This window comes from Giraffa tippelskirchi, chromosome 1 (genome assembly GCF_054371585.1).
Source record: "Giraffa tippelskirchi isolate mGirTip1 chromosome 1, T2T-mGirTip1v1.2.pri, whole genome shotgun sequence".
Taxonomy (NCBI): domain Eukaryota; kingdom Metazoa; phylum Chordata; class Mammalia; order Artiodactyla; family Giraffidae; genus Giraffa; species Giraffa tippelskirchi.
In genome coordinates, this window is record NC_137275.1 from 44052308 (window position 1) to 44067573 (window position 15266).

The following is a 15266-nucleotide window of genomic DNA, read 5'->3' on the forward strand; positions in this document are numbered from 1 at the left end:
GAGAAGTAGCCAGAAGTCATGTGAAGACCTGGAGAGTCAGCCCTTGAAGTTCTTTATCATCTGGTCCACCTTTCCCATGCAAACCGAGCAGAGGATGGCTCCTCTTCACCCCAGCAGGATGAACACTCTATTGTCTTGTCTTTCCCCTTGTTTCCACTCACACCTTCCTCCCCAGCCCTCACAGGCTGTGATCACCCCTGTCTCCACCTGCTGTCTGCTGGCTTTTTTTTTTTTCCTTTGTCTTCATTGCTGTACAGGCTTATCTCCAGTTTCAGAGACTGGGAGGGGGCACTTTAGCTGTGATACATGGGCTTCTCATTGTGGTGGCTTCTCTCTCTTACTGCAGACATGGTCTTAGTTGCTCCAAGGCATGTGGGATCCTCCTGGATGAGGGATCAAACTCGTTTCTCCCACATTGGCAGGCAGATTCCTTACCACTGAGCCACCAGGGAAGGCCTCTGCCTGGATTGTCTGCCCTTCTCAACTATCTCCCCATATCCTTCAAGGTCTAATTCATGTTCCATTCTCCATGAAATCTTGCCTAATGACACCAGCCAACACCAATCTTATCCTTTCCTGATTATCCCTCCCACTTACTCTCAAATCAAGGATAGAAATTGTTGCTGTGCTTGGACCTCTGTCTTAAAGATTCCTAGGTTACCTCTGAGCTGAAGGGCACCACAGCCTTCTAGTAATAATGATGAGAATGATATAGGAGCAGTGTGTGTCTAGTACTTGCCAAACCTGGTCTAAACTATCTAACTTGGTAGTGGTTGCACTGGAACTTAATTTTACATCGTCTTGTATTATTCAATTGTATATAGTTCTAGGCTCTTATGCCCCTTCTGATAACATTCGCAGATTTTAAGGGATAGACCATTAAAGTTTTGGAGAGAGATAACCATAAAAGATGTCATAGAGAGTTACAACTGATCCCTCTGGAGGGGCCCCTCAAGTTGGCTTTCCCTTCTTGGGGTTGGTTTGACAGACTCCAAAATATGATTTTGAGAATGCACTCAGGGATGATGGATTTTCTGGTGTGTTTTCTCACAAATACATGTATAAATGTATCCATCTACATACTCAACATATAAACCAGATTAATAATTCTTTTGTAATTAGAGATAGTCCTTCCCAGAAGCTATACGTCCCAGGACTACTTCTACAAGGCACTTCCTTCTAAATAGAGCATGGGTAAGAACTTTGATTAGTGTCCAGGAAGTTGCCAGGGAGCATGAAATCAAAACCTTTCCACATTTTTTCCCCCAGTGTCACTTGTTGGCTGTGCTGGCCTTGTACTCAGTATCTCTATGCCTTGGTTTTCTAATTGTCTACACAAATAGTACGTAATGCTCACAACAGTGAGTAGCACCAGCTAAGCACTTAGTCAATGGTAGTTTTTTATGATTATTATGTATATCTTTTCACCAGTATTTGAGACATACTTCCATAATAACACAACAGCCCTGATGGAAAAATGAAGCCCACACTGATTTTTTTAAAACTTCAAAGATTATTCTAAATCCAAGAGCACCAAGTCAAATGGCCTATTTTTCCTTTATCTTTTGTACACTGCTCCACTCCTTTTGCTTTACAGACCGTGATCTCTACTCTCCTGGTTCAACTTCTTTTCTCAATTTTTATTCATTGAACCACAGGAACAGAATGCTGTGTGTCTGTGAAGCCCTTAGCCTCAAGGACTTGTTGTCACTTCCTGAAAATGCCTTTCCCCAGAAATCTTGCCCCTCCTTTTACTATATCTTCTGTGAAAGTGTTAGCTGCTCAGTCATGACCTGTTCTTTGAGACCCTATGGACTGTATAGCCCGCCAGGCTTCTCTGTCCATGAGATTGCCATTTCCTTTTCCAGGGGATCTTCCCAACCCAGGGATTGAACCCGGGTCTCCTGCATTGCAGGCAGATACTTTACCCTCTGAGCCACCAGGGAAGCCTTGTGGCTTCCCCCTACCTAGGTGGGACCTGCCACCTTCAAAGGTGATTGACACACATGGAAGGCAGCTGTAGGCAGGCCTAGATGATTCATGAGGCTGGCAGCTGGCCCTGTCCCTCCTCCTGTCTCGGGGGACACTCAAGCCAGCGTAGAAGCCTGTTTTGCAGGTGTTTCTTAGTTGAGTATCAAACCTGTGGACCAGTACTTATTCCTGAAACACCAGCAGGTATATAAAATGCTTTGCTGCCTTTCTGTTTTTATGTAGTCGTTGTTAATAATAAAGGAGTAGCCACACCTACCATAGTTTCTATTGTATGAAAATGTGAATGGGGAATTTTTTTTTTAAGCTTCCAGCTCTCTACGAAGTGCAGGCAGTTCCCAAGTGGGGATAGTGGTCTAGAGTAGCCAGGGACAGCTCGGGAGAGGACCTAGCTCTATTGCATGAGAAATATGCAGAGCCTGCCCTGCGGGCCTGTGACTAGAATTTTTCCTCCTTCCCTCCCTGGTTGTTTTACAAGATATCAGATGACTGGCGGCACCCAGTCAATGTGGAGAAATAGAGACTGGAGTCAACACCTTCCTCCGCTCCCCACTCCAATTTATTCTTCTTCCTCCACCCCACCCCCTCCGTCAAAACACCAACCCACCAGCCCAATCCAAAAACCTCTGAAGAAGTACAGTGTTAGAATATGTGAAATCAAAGGATTAACAGTATCAAGAGAAGAGGGAGCACAGCAGAAACTAACACAACATTGTAGAGTAACTATATGCCAATAAAAGTTAACTTAAAACACAGAGAGGGAAGAGGGAGACAGAATAAGAGGAAAAGTCTGAATTTCAACATTTTCCCCTGCTTCCAGGGAAAAAATAGAGTATATCTCTCTGGGCTAGTAGGCCATCCACCTGGGAGGGAGAACCCATGTTTTCCCCAGGTAGTACATTCCAGAGAGTGAATAAATTGTTGAGAGATGCTGGACTGGGGCCATAGAAATACGCGACGTTAAAATGCAATGATAGAAGCTGTTGACAATCCTTAGAAAGATGCCAGAGGGTTTAAGAGGCAGCCGCAATACCTCACAGGTGCTGCTGCGGCGCCGGCTGAGTTGTAGGGTTCCTGTCTTTTGCTGCTGGAAAAACTGAGGCAACACAATGACTTGCCCAGGGTCACACACCACGCTTGGGACAGAAATAACCCTGACTCCTCCTTCCTGGCTCTAACCAGCTGACAATGCCACTTTATTACTGTACTATCATTCCAATCTGAATCATGTAAATTGCTCCTAATTGCAGGTCTTCATGAACTGTAACCTCCGTGTGACTTCTAGCTGCCAGGCCAGCGAGCTAGGAAGTGACTGAAGGTTCACAATCTCCTGAATATGGGATGAACTGCTAGGGCAGGGAGTGGGGGAGTGTTTGAAAACTTGACTCTGAAACTGCTAAGAAGCATCATGTTTGGATTTTTTTTTAATGAATTTGAAATGTCACCTCTCATTTATTAAATTTGAACAGAGAAGCACTTGAGATCCAAATGGATGACATTCAGAAAAGCATTCGGGAATAAATCTCAGATATTTTCCAAGCATTCAATCTTCACACAGTTCCTTTTCATTCTCATTAAGTGACTGTCTGTTTTTGTATTTAAACATCCTAGGTTATCACGTGTGAAATCTAAAAGATAAACGAACAGACTCAAAGAGAACAAACTAGTGACGACCAGTGGGAGAGGGAAAAGGGGAGGGGCAAGACGGGGTAGGGGGAAAGTGAAAGTCACTCAGTCGTGTCCAACCGGTCATGTCCGACTCTTTGCAGCCCCATGGACTGTAGTCTGCCAGGCTCCTCTGTCCATGGAATTCTCCAGGCCAGAATACTGGTGTGGGTAGCCATTCCCTTCTCCAGGGGTTCTTCCCAACCTAGGAATGGAACCCAGGTCTGCTGCATTGCAGGCAGATTCTTTACCATCTGAGCCACGAGGGAAGCCCTAAGTGTAGGGGACTAAGAGGTAAAAACCAGTATATATAAAATAAATAAGAAAAAAAGATATATTGTACAGCACAGGGAAGTATGGCTGTGATTTTGTAAGAACTTCAAATGGAATCAAGTACAGAGACTAAACTAACATTGCAAATCAACTTTACTTCAATTTTTTGAAAGTTGTTAAAATGATAAAAGTAAATAAACTTTCTTTTTAACTCTTTTATAGGCAACTATTAGAAAAGGGTGGGAGGAGGGGCCCAGGAAGCAACCAGGCATAGAAATTCAGATCTGTCCTTGGGGCTGGACACGTGCCATGCACAGGAAAGAAAGTAAATTCCAGTGGGCAAATTGCTCTAACTGATTCATTTGTCTACCCAGAGACGCCACCTACCTGCTCGCGGGTATGCAGGTGAATGACAGGTGGGCGGGACTTACTGACTGTTTCAATAACTAAGGTCCCAGCAATGTTTTATCTGTCGAGGCTCCTGTGATGTCACACATTTCCTGGTCTCCACCGACCAATGCCCTCCTCCTTCCTCTAGGCACCTGTAGGACGGAGGTGGAGGCCGGTTACTGCTGGGGCAGCCCAAGGAGTTGCTGGACTCAGCCACAGGCGTGAGGTCGGCTGGGGTGCTGCCGCTTTGAGAGCCCCAGGCAGCACTTGGAAAGGTGAGCTGAAACCCTGCTTGTTTCTCTCTGGGTGTTTAGACTGTGGACCCTTGATGGATCTGAAGGAAGAATGTGAGTGAAAAATAGAAGCTGAATGGTTTAGCTCTGGGTGTTTGTCCCAGGAGGAGAAGTTCTTTTTGAAAGGAAAGAGATGCCTTTGACATTTTGGATGCAGAGAAAAATTCTCCCAGGTCAGATATTTAATCCTTTTGGTTTCTCTTAATCATTAATCCAGCCTCTGCTTGTCTGGGAAGTTGAACTGATTATTATTATTTTTAAACTCTGAGGTGGAGTGGATACTTTTTTGTGAAACTCCAAGATGCAGACCTGTATAGTCTGTGTTGGGAGGGGGCTGAAATCAGAGTTGACTTATTTTCCCTTACTTTCGGCGTTCACCAGAGGCAATTTCTGTCTAAACTTGTGAGATGATCTTAATTGCCCCCCCCCCACCTCTGAAAATCTGTTCCTCCGGCAGGTAAATTCTATTGCCCTTACTCTGAAGCCTGCACTCCAGTCTTCTTCCTTCTTTCTTCTCGAGAGAAGTCTACTGTTTTCTTTGTCCTTTATCCTTTTTAAAACTACTTCACAGACTTGGATTAGAATTGTTTACATTCAGACCCTGAGTTGGCTGTCTGCTGACCTTTGGCTAAAGTAAAGATCATTTCCTCAGTGTTTACAAGAATATAAATTCAGGCCTGATATGTAATTTTTTAGAACTCTTCCATTTTTTTTTTTTCCTCTCTTTCTTTTCTTTGCAAATATACCAAGGAGATTGTTCTGCCAGGACCTTTCTTTCTTGAGTAATTTTACCTCTAGGATCCATTTTGTTTTCTTAATCCTGACCACACAGACTGTTACCACTTCTGTTCGGGATGGCCCAGTAGCCACACACACTCTCCACCCAATACTGTTAGAGGAGAAGAAACCATCTACAAACCCGGCTCCCTACTGGGATGAGCTGGAAAACTGGGGGAGAATAGTCAACCTGTGAGGGAGGCATTTCATCCTGGATTCCTTCTTGGGCTGTTTTTCTGAGATTTCAGTTAGCAAGGGAATAATCTGTTAGGAATTGCTATTGCTGTGAATATTCATATTCATCCACCCAGAAATTCAAAGTGCGTGTCAGTTCTCCTAAAGTATAAATTGACACAAATGGAGAACACTTTAGTCTTAGATGCTTGCCTCTCCCCGGAGACTCTGCCTCGCACTTGCCAGTTTCGCTTTCTCCTCAGAGGCTTGTATTGCTCTTCAGCTGACCTTTGAGTCTGTCCTTTTCCCCTGAGCCTTGTGTTTGGGTGGTGGTGGCTGCTCGTCCTTCACCAGTAGCCTCACTTGAGTCAGAGTTTTGTCAGCACAAGAGAGAAAAAGATCTCTTAGATCCTAAATCTTCTGGATAGAATTGTCACCTTAAGGTCACAAACCTCTCCACGATTATTTCCTTTCCTCTGTGGGCCATGGTTCGTTAGGTCTTTGCATAGTAGGTAATGTATAATTAAGCCAATCATTTTATCACTATATGTCAGGGCTCCTGACTATTAAAGGAACAAAGCTATGGATACTAAGCCCTCAGATATAAGAAAGAAAAAAAAATTACAGAGACTGGAATTCAGAGTCAGGTGATTTAGAATGCAACTGGTATGTTGGATGATGTGTACACGAGTTTTGTTCAAAGGGATGAAAAGACCCACAGTGGTTCCCTTCCTGTAGTAACTCTATCCCTTGGTTAAGTGCAAAATGGCTTGATTGAACACTGTACAGTCTCTTCCATTTACATCTTCCTTATATTACTTCTCTGAGCCTCTGTTTCTTCATCAGTACAACAAGAACTAATAATCCCAACAATATAAAATGCTCCTGAGAAGTACATGAGGTAACATATATAGAGCATCTAGTGGCCAGTGCCTGGTGTCAAGTGGGTACCAAGCAAAGGCTAGATCCATCCTTCTTGAGGGTATTTATCTAGATTGCTGGAGGAAATAGTCTGGCCTTTCTGAGATAAAAGGTCTGACATGGTTGCAATTGTTAGGAATCCTGATAGTTCTTTTTATGGTTATTAGTTGTAGGCAGTTAACACCAATGTTCATGGTGCAGAGAAAGGAAACAGGCAGGAAGGAGGAAAATGCTTAAAGCTGTGTCATTAAACAGGCCAGGCAGATTGGTTTCTGCCATTCTCCCAGGCCAGCTTTAGGATCTGCTAGCCACGCTGGAGAAGGCAATGGCAACAACCCACTCCAGTACTCTTGCCTGGAAAATCCCATGGATGGAGGAGCCTGGTAGGCTGCAGTCCATGGGGTCGCTAAGAGTCGGACACGACTGAGCAACTTCACTTTCACCTTTCACTTTCCTGCACTGGAGAAGGAAATGGCAACCTACTCCAGTGTTCTTGCCTGGAGTATTCCAGGGACAGGAATACCAGCTGCCGTCTATGGGGTCGCACAGAGTCGGACACAACTGAAGCGACTCAGCAGCCACGCTGTTACTCCTGCCTTTTCCCTCCTCGAGACTCTCATCCCACAACAGCTCCACAAAATGTGGTCTCCGCAAGCTTCAGGGGAAACGTTCTGTTGGCATTTGTGCAATCTGACTTGGCAGACAGCCCTCTCTGCTTTCAATTGTGTTATCTCCAGGGCAGACTGGTGCTTGGTCTCCTCCAGTCTTGCAGGTGAACACCCTTGGCTGCAGCCTGGTGAGCTTCAGGGCTAAGTCCCTGGGAGGAGGAGCCTGCCCTGGACTGAAGAAGGGGAACTGGGAGGTCTTGAGGACATGATCATCCCCTTAATGGACTGTCATGTGCCTTGATGACTTTGAGCCATTGCATGAGAGCAGGCATGTTCCCAGTGCCCTGGGAACTTCTCCAGGTCTCACCTTATCCTGAAAAGATAAGGCACCTTTTCATCATCAAGAGCAAGGTAACAGCCTAGTGGATTGAGATCAGGGATTCATAACCTTGAACTGATTGCTAGCTTGCTCAGTGGAACCTGGAGATGCACCTCAACCTCCCCATCCATCAGTTTCCATATTTACCTTTTCCTCCAAAAGGGATGTCAACGTGTTGTGTTTCACATCCCCAGACCCCCAACAGAAGCTGGATGGCTGTGCACCTATCTGAGTAGGTCAGCTTGACTGCAGGGGAGTGGCCATATGCCTCATTAGGAAATATTAGTCTTATTTATTGAATTCTAGGTGGAATGGTGCTAGTGCATTAGAACAGTGGCCTGTTCTTTGCCGTCAATCTCCCTGAGTTCAAAACCCAGCTCCGCCTCCTACTAGCCTTGTAACCTGGGATGGGTTATTTAACGTCACCTTACCTCAGCTACAAGAAAATTGTGAAGCTGAAATGAATTGAAATGTTTAAAGTGCTTAGAATAGTCTTTGGCACAATGTCAACTAGTATTTTCTTGAAAGGAAGGCATAGTGGCTAGAATCAATCAGATCTGGGCCCGTTCCATCAGGTAATTATTAAACTAAATAAGTAATTGAATATCTCTTTGTCTCAGTTTCATCATCTGGAAAACAGAATACTTACCAAACCCAGTGCTATTGTGAGGAATAACTGAAATGGTTTCATATAAAGTGCCTGGTATATAGAAAGCACTCAATAAGTGTTAAATTGTGTAGTATTAGAGGAAACAATTATTATATTGGATACAGCTAGACTTCCTAGGTCATGCTACAATTTGGGTATAATAATGATGGGGACAGTAGTAAATTGAGAACCGAAGACTCTCTGAGCAAAACAGATTTCCCAAAAGGCCCCCAAAGGCTTAGAAGGAGAAGCTGGTAACAAAGATTATTAATATCTTGTTTATCTTGGAGTTCCAGGCTAGGGGTGCTGTCAGTTGAAATGCCTGGTCCTTTGCAGAACTGTGGGTAGTAGGATTCTGCGATGTAAATAAACAGTGGGGTTTCCTGGCTTCCAGCGTCTCCTTTTTTAGATTTGAATTCCTCACTTAAAGTGGAGAAGATAAGGTCTGCTAGGATTCTGACTACTTAAAAGGCCATTCTGTACGATGCTGGGGACATCTGAGAGATACTCTGAAATGTGTCCTCCCCCTAACCCTCAGCATTCGTGGACTCTCTGGTGTACGTAACTCATCCTGATATTTGTGTGCTGGCACCACATAGACTCACTTTTATGTGGGTGGCAAATTTATTGTTCTCTGACAGGGCCTCTAAATAACATGGGCTTTTCAAAACCTTTTGGAAGGAAAACTACATCCCTCTTTGTGGGTTAATAGGATTTACCCATCTATTATCTCCAAAGAATAAAGGTTTACATGAAAGCCATGCAAATTGCAAAGCACAAAAACTGCACTGAGCTGAAATAAGAAACAGAAAATGTTGATTGTCTTCTATAAACTTCTTCCATTCATCTTTTCCTCTTCTTTGGTTCTAAGATGAGGACAACACAGTGACCTGTTGCTTACTCACAGATATATTTCAGATCAATATAAGGCAGAACTTTCCAAGAATTTGAGTTGTCTAAAAATCCAGTAGACTGCCTTGTAGGGCACTGAGTTCCCTGTCTGAAGGTGATTGTTTTTTGCTATATTTAGTACCTAGTACAACGGCAAACCCCTCCAGTATTCTTGCCTGGAAAATCCCACTGATGGAGGAACCTGGTAGGCTACAGTCCATGGAGTCCCAGAGAGTCGGACACGACTGAGCGACTTCACATGTTTACTGAATGAACGAATGACAAAGAAGATTTGCATCTGTTTAGCAGCACATACCCCTCATCTGTACAATAAAGATTATATCACTGATCTCATAGGGTCATTCTAAAGATTAACTGAGAAAATACATGGAAAGTATCCAACATAGTATCTTGCACTTAGTGAACTGCTCATTAACTAGTAATAATTATGTTTTATTTTACATTATAAAATATAATCTAAAAAGGAGGGGAGAGAAGGGATTCCTGGGATTCAAGTAGAGGATAGAGAAGATGACCCCCAAATTTGAGATTTGTGGTTTTCTATTCCTGTTCTCTTCACCCTGCCCTTCTGTGTCTGCCTTTCCAGAAGAATACCTCATCCCCTCCCCCACCCTCCCTCCAGTTTAGGGAGCCATACTCTTTGCCATGGTGGATTGACAATACACTTCTGTCAGTGGCTAAGTTCTGCCCCAATTAACCAGAGACTTTTTTTTAATATATATCATTAATATGTGACTTAGAATGTGTGGACTTCAGTTCCACCATTATTTTCCGGTGACTCTTGGCCACTTCTTGCGTTTGATTCATTTGTCACAGGGACGGAAAAGACTTCACCAATAGCAGAGTGGAAACTCTAGAAGAATTTTCTTTAATAGCCTCTTGGCATGGAGCGTGGCAATAACACACATATGATGGTGAGGTCTAAATATGTCATTGCTATCTGTTGAGATGATTTACATAACTTGCTTATGACTGCTCTCACAGTCACGTGGCCATTTTTGAATAGTACGCTACATGTTTAGGCTCCAGCATACTCACGTTAACGCATGAGTCATCTGGTGTTTTCAGATTCCTCATTAAGTATTATCATTATGCTTGTCTTATGCCTTCCACAACACATGCACAAACTCAGCTATTCTACCTGTCGTTCTTTTTTTCTCCCTTGGGGCCCTAGAAATTTGGTTTAGCAGTCATCTCTGGAGACATCTGTGTTCTCGCTTAGCTATGGATTAAAAGAAAATTCGATTTTTATACTAGGGCAGAACTGCTATCTACAAGTATGTATTAATAGATGTATAAATGGCTGCCACTCACCATATTGTCCCTAAATTCTGTAGAGAAGCACTGGAAAAGATCATGGGGAATGTGTACCCCCTTCCTGGGTATACGGAGCCGTGTGTTCATTTCCTATTGCTGCTGTAATGAATTACCACACATGAATTTATTTCCTCACAATTCTGGGAGCTAGAAGTGTGAAATCAAGGCATTGGCAGAGCCCTGCTTCCACTGGAAGATCCAGAAAAGGATCCTTCTTTGCCTCTTTCAGCTTCTGTGCCTCCTGGTGTCCCAGGCTTGTGGCTGCTTCATTCCAATCTTGGTCTCCACATCACCATCTCCTCTGTGTCTTCTCTTCCTCTGTCTCTTAAAAAGACACTTGTCATTGGATTTGGGCTAAATCAGATAATCCAGGATGATCTCATTTCAAGATCTTTAACTTAATTTTATCATCAAAGATAAGACCATTTTTCTAATAAGGTCACACTCTCAGGTACTAGGAGTTAGGATGTGGGCATATCTTTGAGAGGGACATTCCTACACATAGGCCCCTCCCACTTCTTATGATGAAATTCTTTATCTACTTGGAGATTGAAATATTGGGCAAAGTACAGGCAGGGAGAAACAGAATTGGCAACCTTCACCACTACCATTATTTATTCCTATGTTCAAAGTTCAAAATACTGTTGTTAAGTGTTTTATATGCTAAAGACCTGCTGAATCTTTTCAGTCACTAGTATGATGAATCTACAAAAACAAATCAGTGAAGGTCATCTTAGGTTGCTTCAACAGATAGGTGGTCTTCTGGCTAAGGAAGTGATTCCTCCACTCAACCTGAGCCCATCGCTGGAGATGTTTCAAACAGAAACTGGAAGGTCATCCCCTAGTATGTCATAAAGAGGATTCTTGCTCTTGGTGAGAATCTAAGATTGTCACCCAACTCAAATCCCTGTGACTTCTTAATAATTTTAAAATCTCAGTCATGTGGGAACACCAGATATCAGTGGGTGGATTCCTTTTCCTTGAAGAATTTGTTCAGTTTCTTCCTTCTGCCTGGATTTCTTCCAACTTGCCCAAATTTTGTTTATCTTTTGTGACCCTCCCTGAGGACCATCTGTTCGAAGAACTTTCCTTGACTAGTCTGAGCCACGCCACATTGCTTTCTCACTCCTTTTCCTCCACACTTGGCCCTGGCTTCTATTTTGAAGGACCATACTCATTGTATGTTTTCTTACACTGTTTTAAGTTTGTTTTTTTTTTTTCTATATTAAAGCTCCATTTTCCTAATTAGACAAACTTGTTGAGGATGAAATTGAATTCCCTATGGGAACCCCCACAGAAATGCAGACAAGTGTCAGGCAGGTAAGAGGTAAACACCTATAGAATTGAAACAGTAGAGAAATGTTAAGCACTTAAATATCTTCCTTCACTTTGTCCTTTCTTCCTTAAACCTTGGTTATATGTTAAAAGAAAAAGAAAAAAAAAACCATAAGCATTTCCTAAGTATGTTTAGGCTACCCACTCTAGTATTCTTGGGCTTCCATGGTGGCTCAGACGGTTAAGAATCCACCTACAATGCAGGAGACCTGGGTTCAATCCCTAGGTTGGGAAGATCCCCTGGAGGATGGCATGGCAACCCACTCCAGTGTTCTTGCCTAGAGAATCCCCAGGGACAGAGGAGCCTGGCAGGCTGTGGTCCATGGGGTCACAAAGGGTCAGACACGACTGAGCGGCTAAGCACAGCACAGCACAAGTATGTTTTTCAGCCTTGAGTGGAAGAAGGCTAGTCTGCTTCTTTATCATACTTCTCATCTGACATCAGCCCTGCCCAGGACCCTGTGGCAACTGATTGCAAGGGCCAAGAGCTGTTGGTTAATGCAGAATATTCTGCCTTCATTTTGTTGTTGGCAGGGGGTCAGTTCCATCTCAATATGTTGGTAGACCAGGAAGTGGAAGGATGCCTTTTATGGGTCAGAGTTCTTACAAACAAACCCAAGTTTGAAAGGTGTGCCCTGACACCCCAGGGGAAAGGCAGTAAAGTCTTCTGACATGAGAGACAAAGCTCCTCTCCAAGAGGAGCTTGTGAAAGTCCATCACTGACTTCTAAAACTCAAATTTCTTCTCATTGAACACTCCCCTTGTTTTTCCCACTTTCTAGACATCTATCTTCTCAGTTATTGACTCCAGATATAGCACACGTTCTCCTTTTAGTTCAATTTTCCTTTAATTTCCTGGCTACAATTCAACCTCTTTAAAGATCATTTGTATTTTTTTCTGTCTTTTATAGTGTTGGTCACACTATACAGACAGGTGTCACTCACAGACTGCATTAATGAATTACTTACTCTCTCTTAGAGACTGGTGATTTAGATATTAAGTAGGAGCAGAGTTAACCTGACCTTTGTAGCCCATACACACCTGCCCTCCCTCTGTCCTCTCTCTTTCCCCTGCAGTGCATATGGCGCCCCTGTCTCGCCACCTCCACTTCCAACCCAGGCTCTTGGTTTGAAGATAGTTTTTATCCTGTGCATGACTATTTTTATTCAGATCACTAAAGTACCTGGAAATGGAAGTGTGAGTCACTCAGTCGTGTCCAGCTCTTTGCAACCCCATGTATTATAGCCGGCCAGGCTTCTGTGTCCATAGAATTATCCAAGGAAGAATACTGGGGTGGGTTGCCATGCCCTTCTCCATGGCACCTTTCTGACCCAGGTCTCCTGTATTACAGGCAGATTCTTTACCATCTGGGGCACCAGTGTGCTAAGTTGCTTCAGTCGTGTTTCTGAGCCAACAGGGAAGCCCATTAAAGCCCCAAATTTCTCCTCACTATAAATGTAAGTTAAGGTATAGCCCCCAGAGCATTTGTCTAGCCTCATATATCTTAATTCAAAGTTAGTATTTATTAAAAAAAAAAATTGATGACACTTTGATACCTGCAAGTTTCACACAATTTATCCATAATTTAACATGTAACTGTAAATTTACATTGTTTAATAGAGAAAGAATGAAGCAGGGCAAAGGCTAATAGAGTTTTGCCAAGAGAATGCACTGGTCATAGCAAACACCCTCCTCTAACAACACAAGAGAAGACTCGACACATGGACATCACCAGGTGGCCAACATCGAAATCAGATTGATTATATTCTTTGCAGTCAAAGATGGAGAAGCTCTATACAGTCAGCAAAAACAAGACCGGGAGCTGATTGTGGCTCAGATCTTGAACTTATTGCCAAATTCAGACTTAAATTGAAGAAAGTAGGGAAAACCACTAGACCATTCAGGTATGACCTAAATCAAATCCCTAACGATTTATACAGTGGAAGTGACAAATAGATTCAAGGGATTAGATCTGATAGACACAGTGCCTGAAGAACTATGAAGGGAGGTTCGTGACATTGTACAGGAGGCAGGGGTCAAGACTATGAAAAAGAAAAAGAAATGTGAGAAAAAGAAAAAGAAAGAAAAAGAAAAAGAAATGTGAAAAGAAAAAGAAATGTGAAAAGGCCAAATGGTTGTCTGAGGAGGCCTTACAAATAGCTGTGAAAAGAAAAGAAGTGAAAGGCAAAGGAGAAAAGGAAAGATATAGCCATTTGAATGCAGAGTACCAAAGAATAGCAAGGAGAGATAAGAAAGCCTTCCTCAGTGATCAGTGCAAAGAAATAGAGGTAAACAATAGAATGGGAAAGACTAGAGATCTCTTCAAGAAAATTAGAGATACCAAGGGAATATTTCATTGCAAAGATGGGCACAAAAAAGGACAGAAATGGTATGGACCTAACAGAAGCAGAAGATATTAAGAAGAGGTGGCAAAAATACACAGAAGAACTATACAAAAAAGTTCTTCACCCAGGTAATCATGATGGTATGATCACTCACCTAGAGCCAGACATCCTGGAATGCAAAGTCAAGTGGGCCTTAGGAAGCATCACTACAAACAAAGCTAGTGGAGGTGATGGAATTCCAGTTGAGCTATTTCAAATCCTAAAAGATGATGCTGTGAAAGTGCTACACTCACTATGCCAGCAAATATGGAAAACTCAGCAGCGTCCACAGGACTGGAAAAGGTCAGTTTTCATTCCTATCCCAAAGAAAGGCAATGCCAAAGAATGCTCAAACTACCGCATAATCGCACTCATCTCACACACTAGCAAAGTAATGCTCAAAATTCTCCAAGCCGGGCTTCAACAGTACATGAATCATGAACTTCCATATGTTCACGCTGGATTTAGAAAGGGCAGAGGAACCAGAAATCAAATTGCCAACATCTGTTGGATCATCGAAAAAGAAAGACAGTTCCAGAAAATCATCTACTTCTGCTTGTTATGCCAAAGCCTTTGACTGTGTGGATCACAACAGACTGTGGAAAATTCTTCAAGAGATGGGAATACCAGACCACCTGACCTGCCTCTTGAGAAATCTGTATGCAGGTCAGGAAACAACAGTCAGAACTAGACATGGAACAACAGACTGGTTCCAAATCGGGAAAGGAGAACATCAAGGCTGTATATTGTCACCCTGTTTATTTAGCTTATATGCAGAGTACATCATAAGAAACACTGGGCTGAATGAAGCACAAGCTGGAATCAAGATTGCCAGGAGAAATATCAATAACTTCAGATATGCAGATGACACCACCCTTATGGCAGGAAGTGAAGAAGAACTAAGAACCTCTTGATGAAAGTGAAAGAGGAGACTGAAAAAGCTGGCTTAAAACTCAACATTCAGAAAACTAAGATCATGGCATCTGGTCCCATCACTTCATGGCAAATAGATGGCAAAACAATGGAAACAGTGACAGACTTCATTTTTGGGGGCTCCAAAATCACTGCAGATGGTGACTGCAGCCATAAAATTAAAAGATGCTTGCTCCTTGGAAGAAAAGTTATGACCATCCTAGACAGCATATTAAAAAGCAGAGACATTACTTTGCCAACAAATGTCCATCTAGTCAAAGCTATGAT

The 15266-nt window shown here is 42.9% G+C and overlaps 1 protein-coding gene across 16 annotated transcripts in view; it reads left to right on the forward strand.

Moving 5' to 3' along the window:
- LNX1 (ligand of numb-protein X 1) overlaps window positions 1-15266 on the forward strand; it is a 200461-nt gene that overhangs the window by 64574 nt on the left and 120621 nt on the right. For 7 of the 16 annotated variants that reach the window (XM_081510554.1, XM_081510045.1, XM_081510739.1 and 4 more), the window contains one exon: window positions 4466-4592. The exons of 8 other annotated variants lie outside the window; for them this stretch is intronic. The gene's annotated coding sequence lies outside the window, so the exon portion shown is untranslated. Of the gene's footprint in view, window positions 1-4465; window positions 4593-9846; window positions 9945-15266 lie in introns of all 16 variants that reach the window. One more of the 16 variants, XM_081510394.1, reaches the window with a different exon arrangement.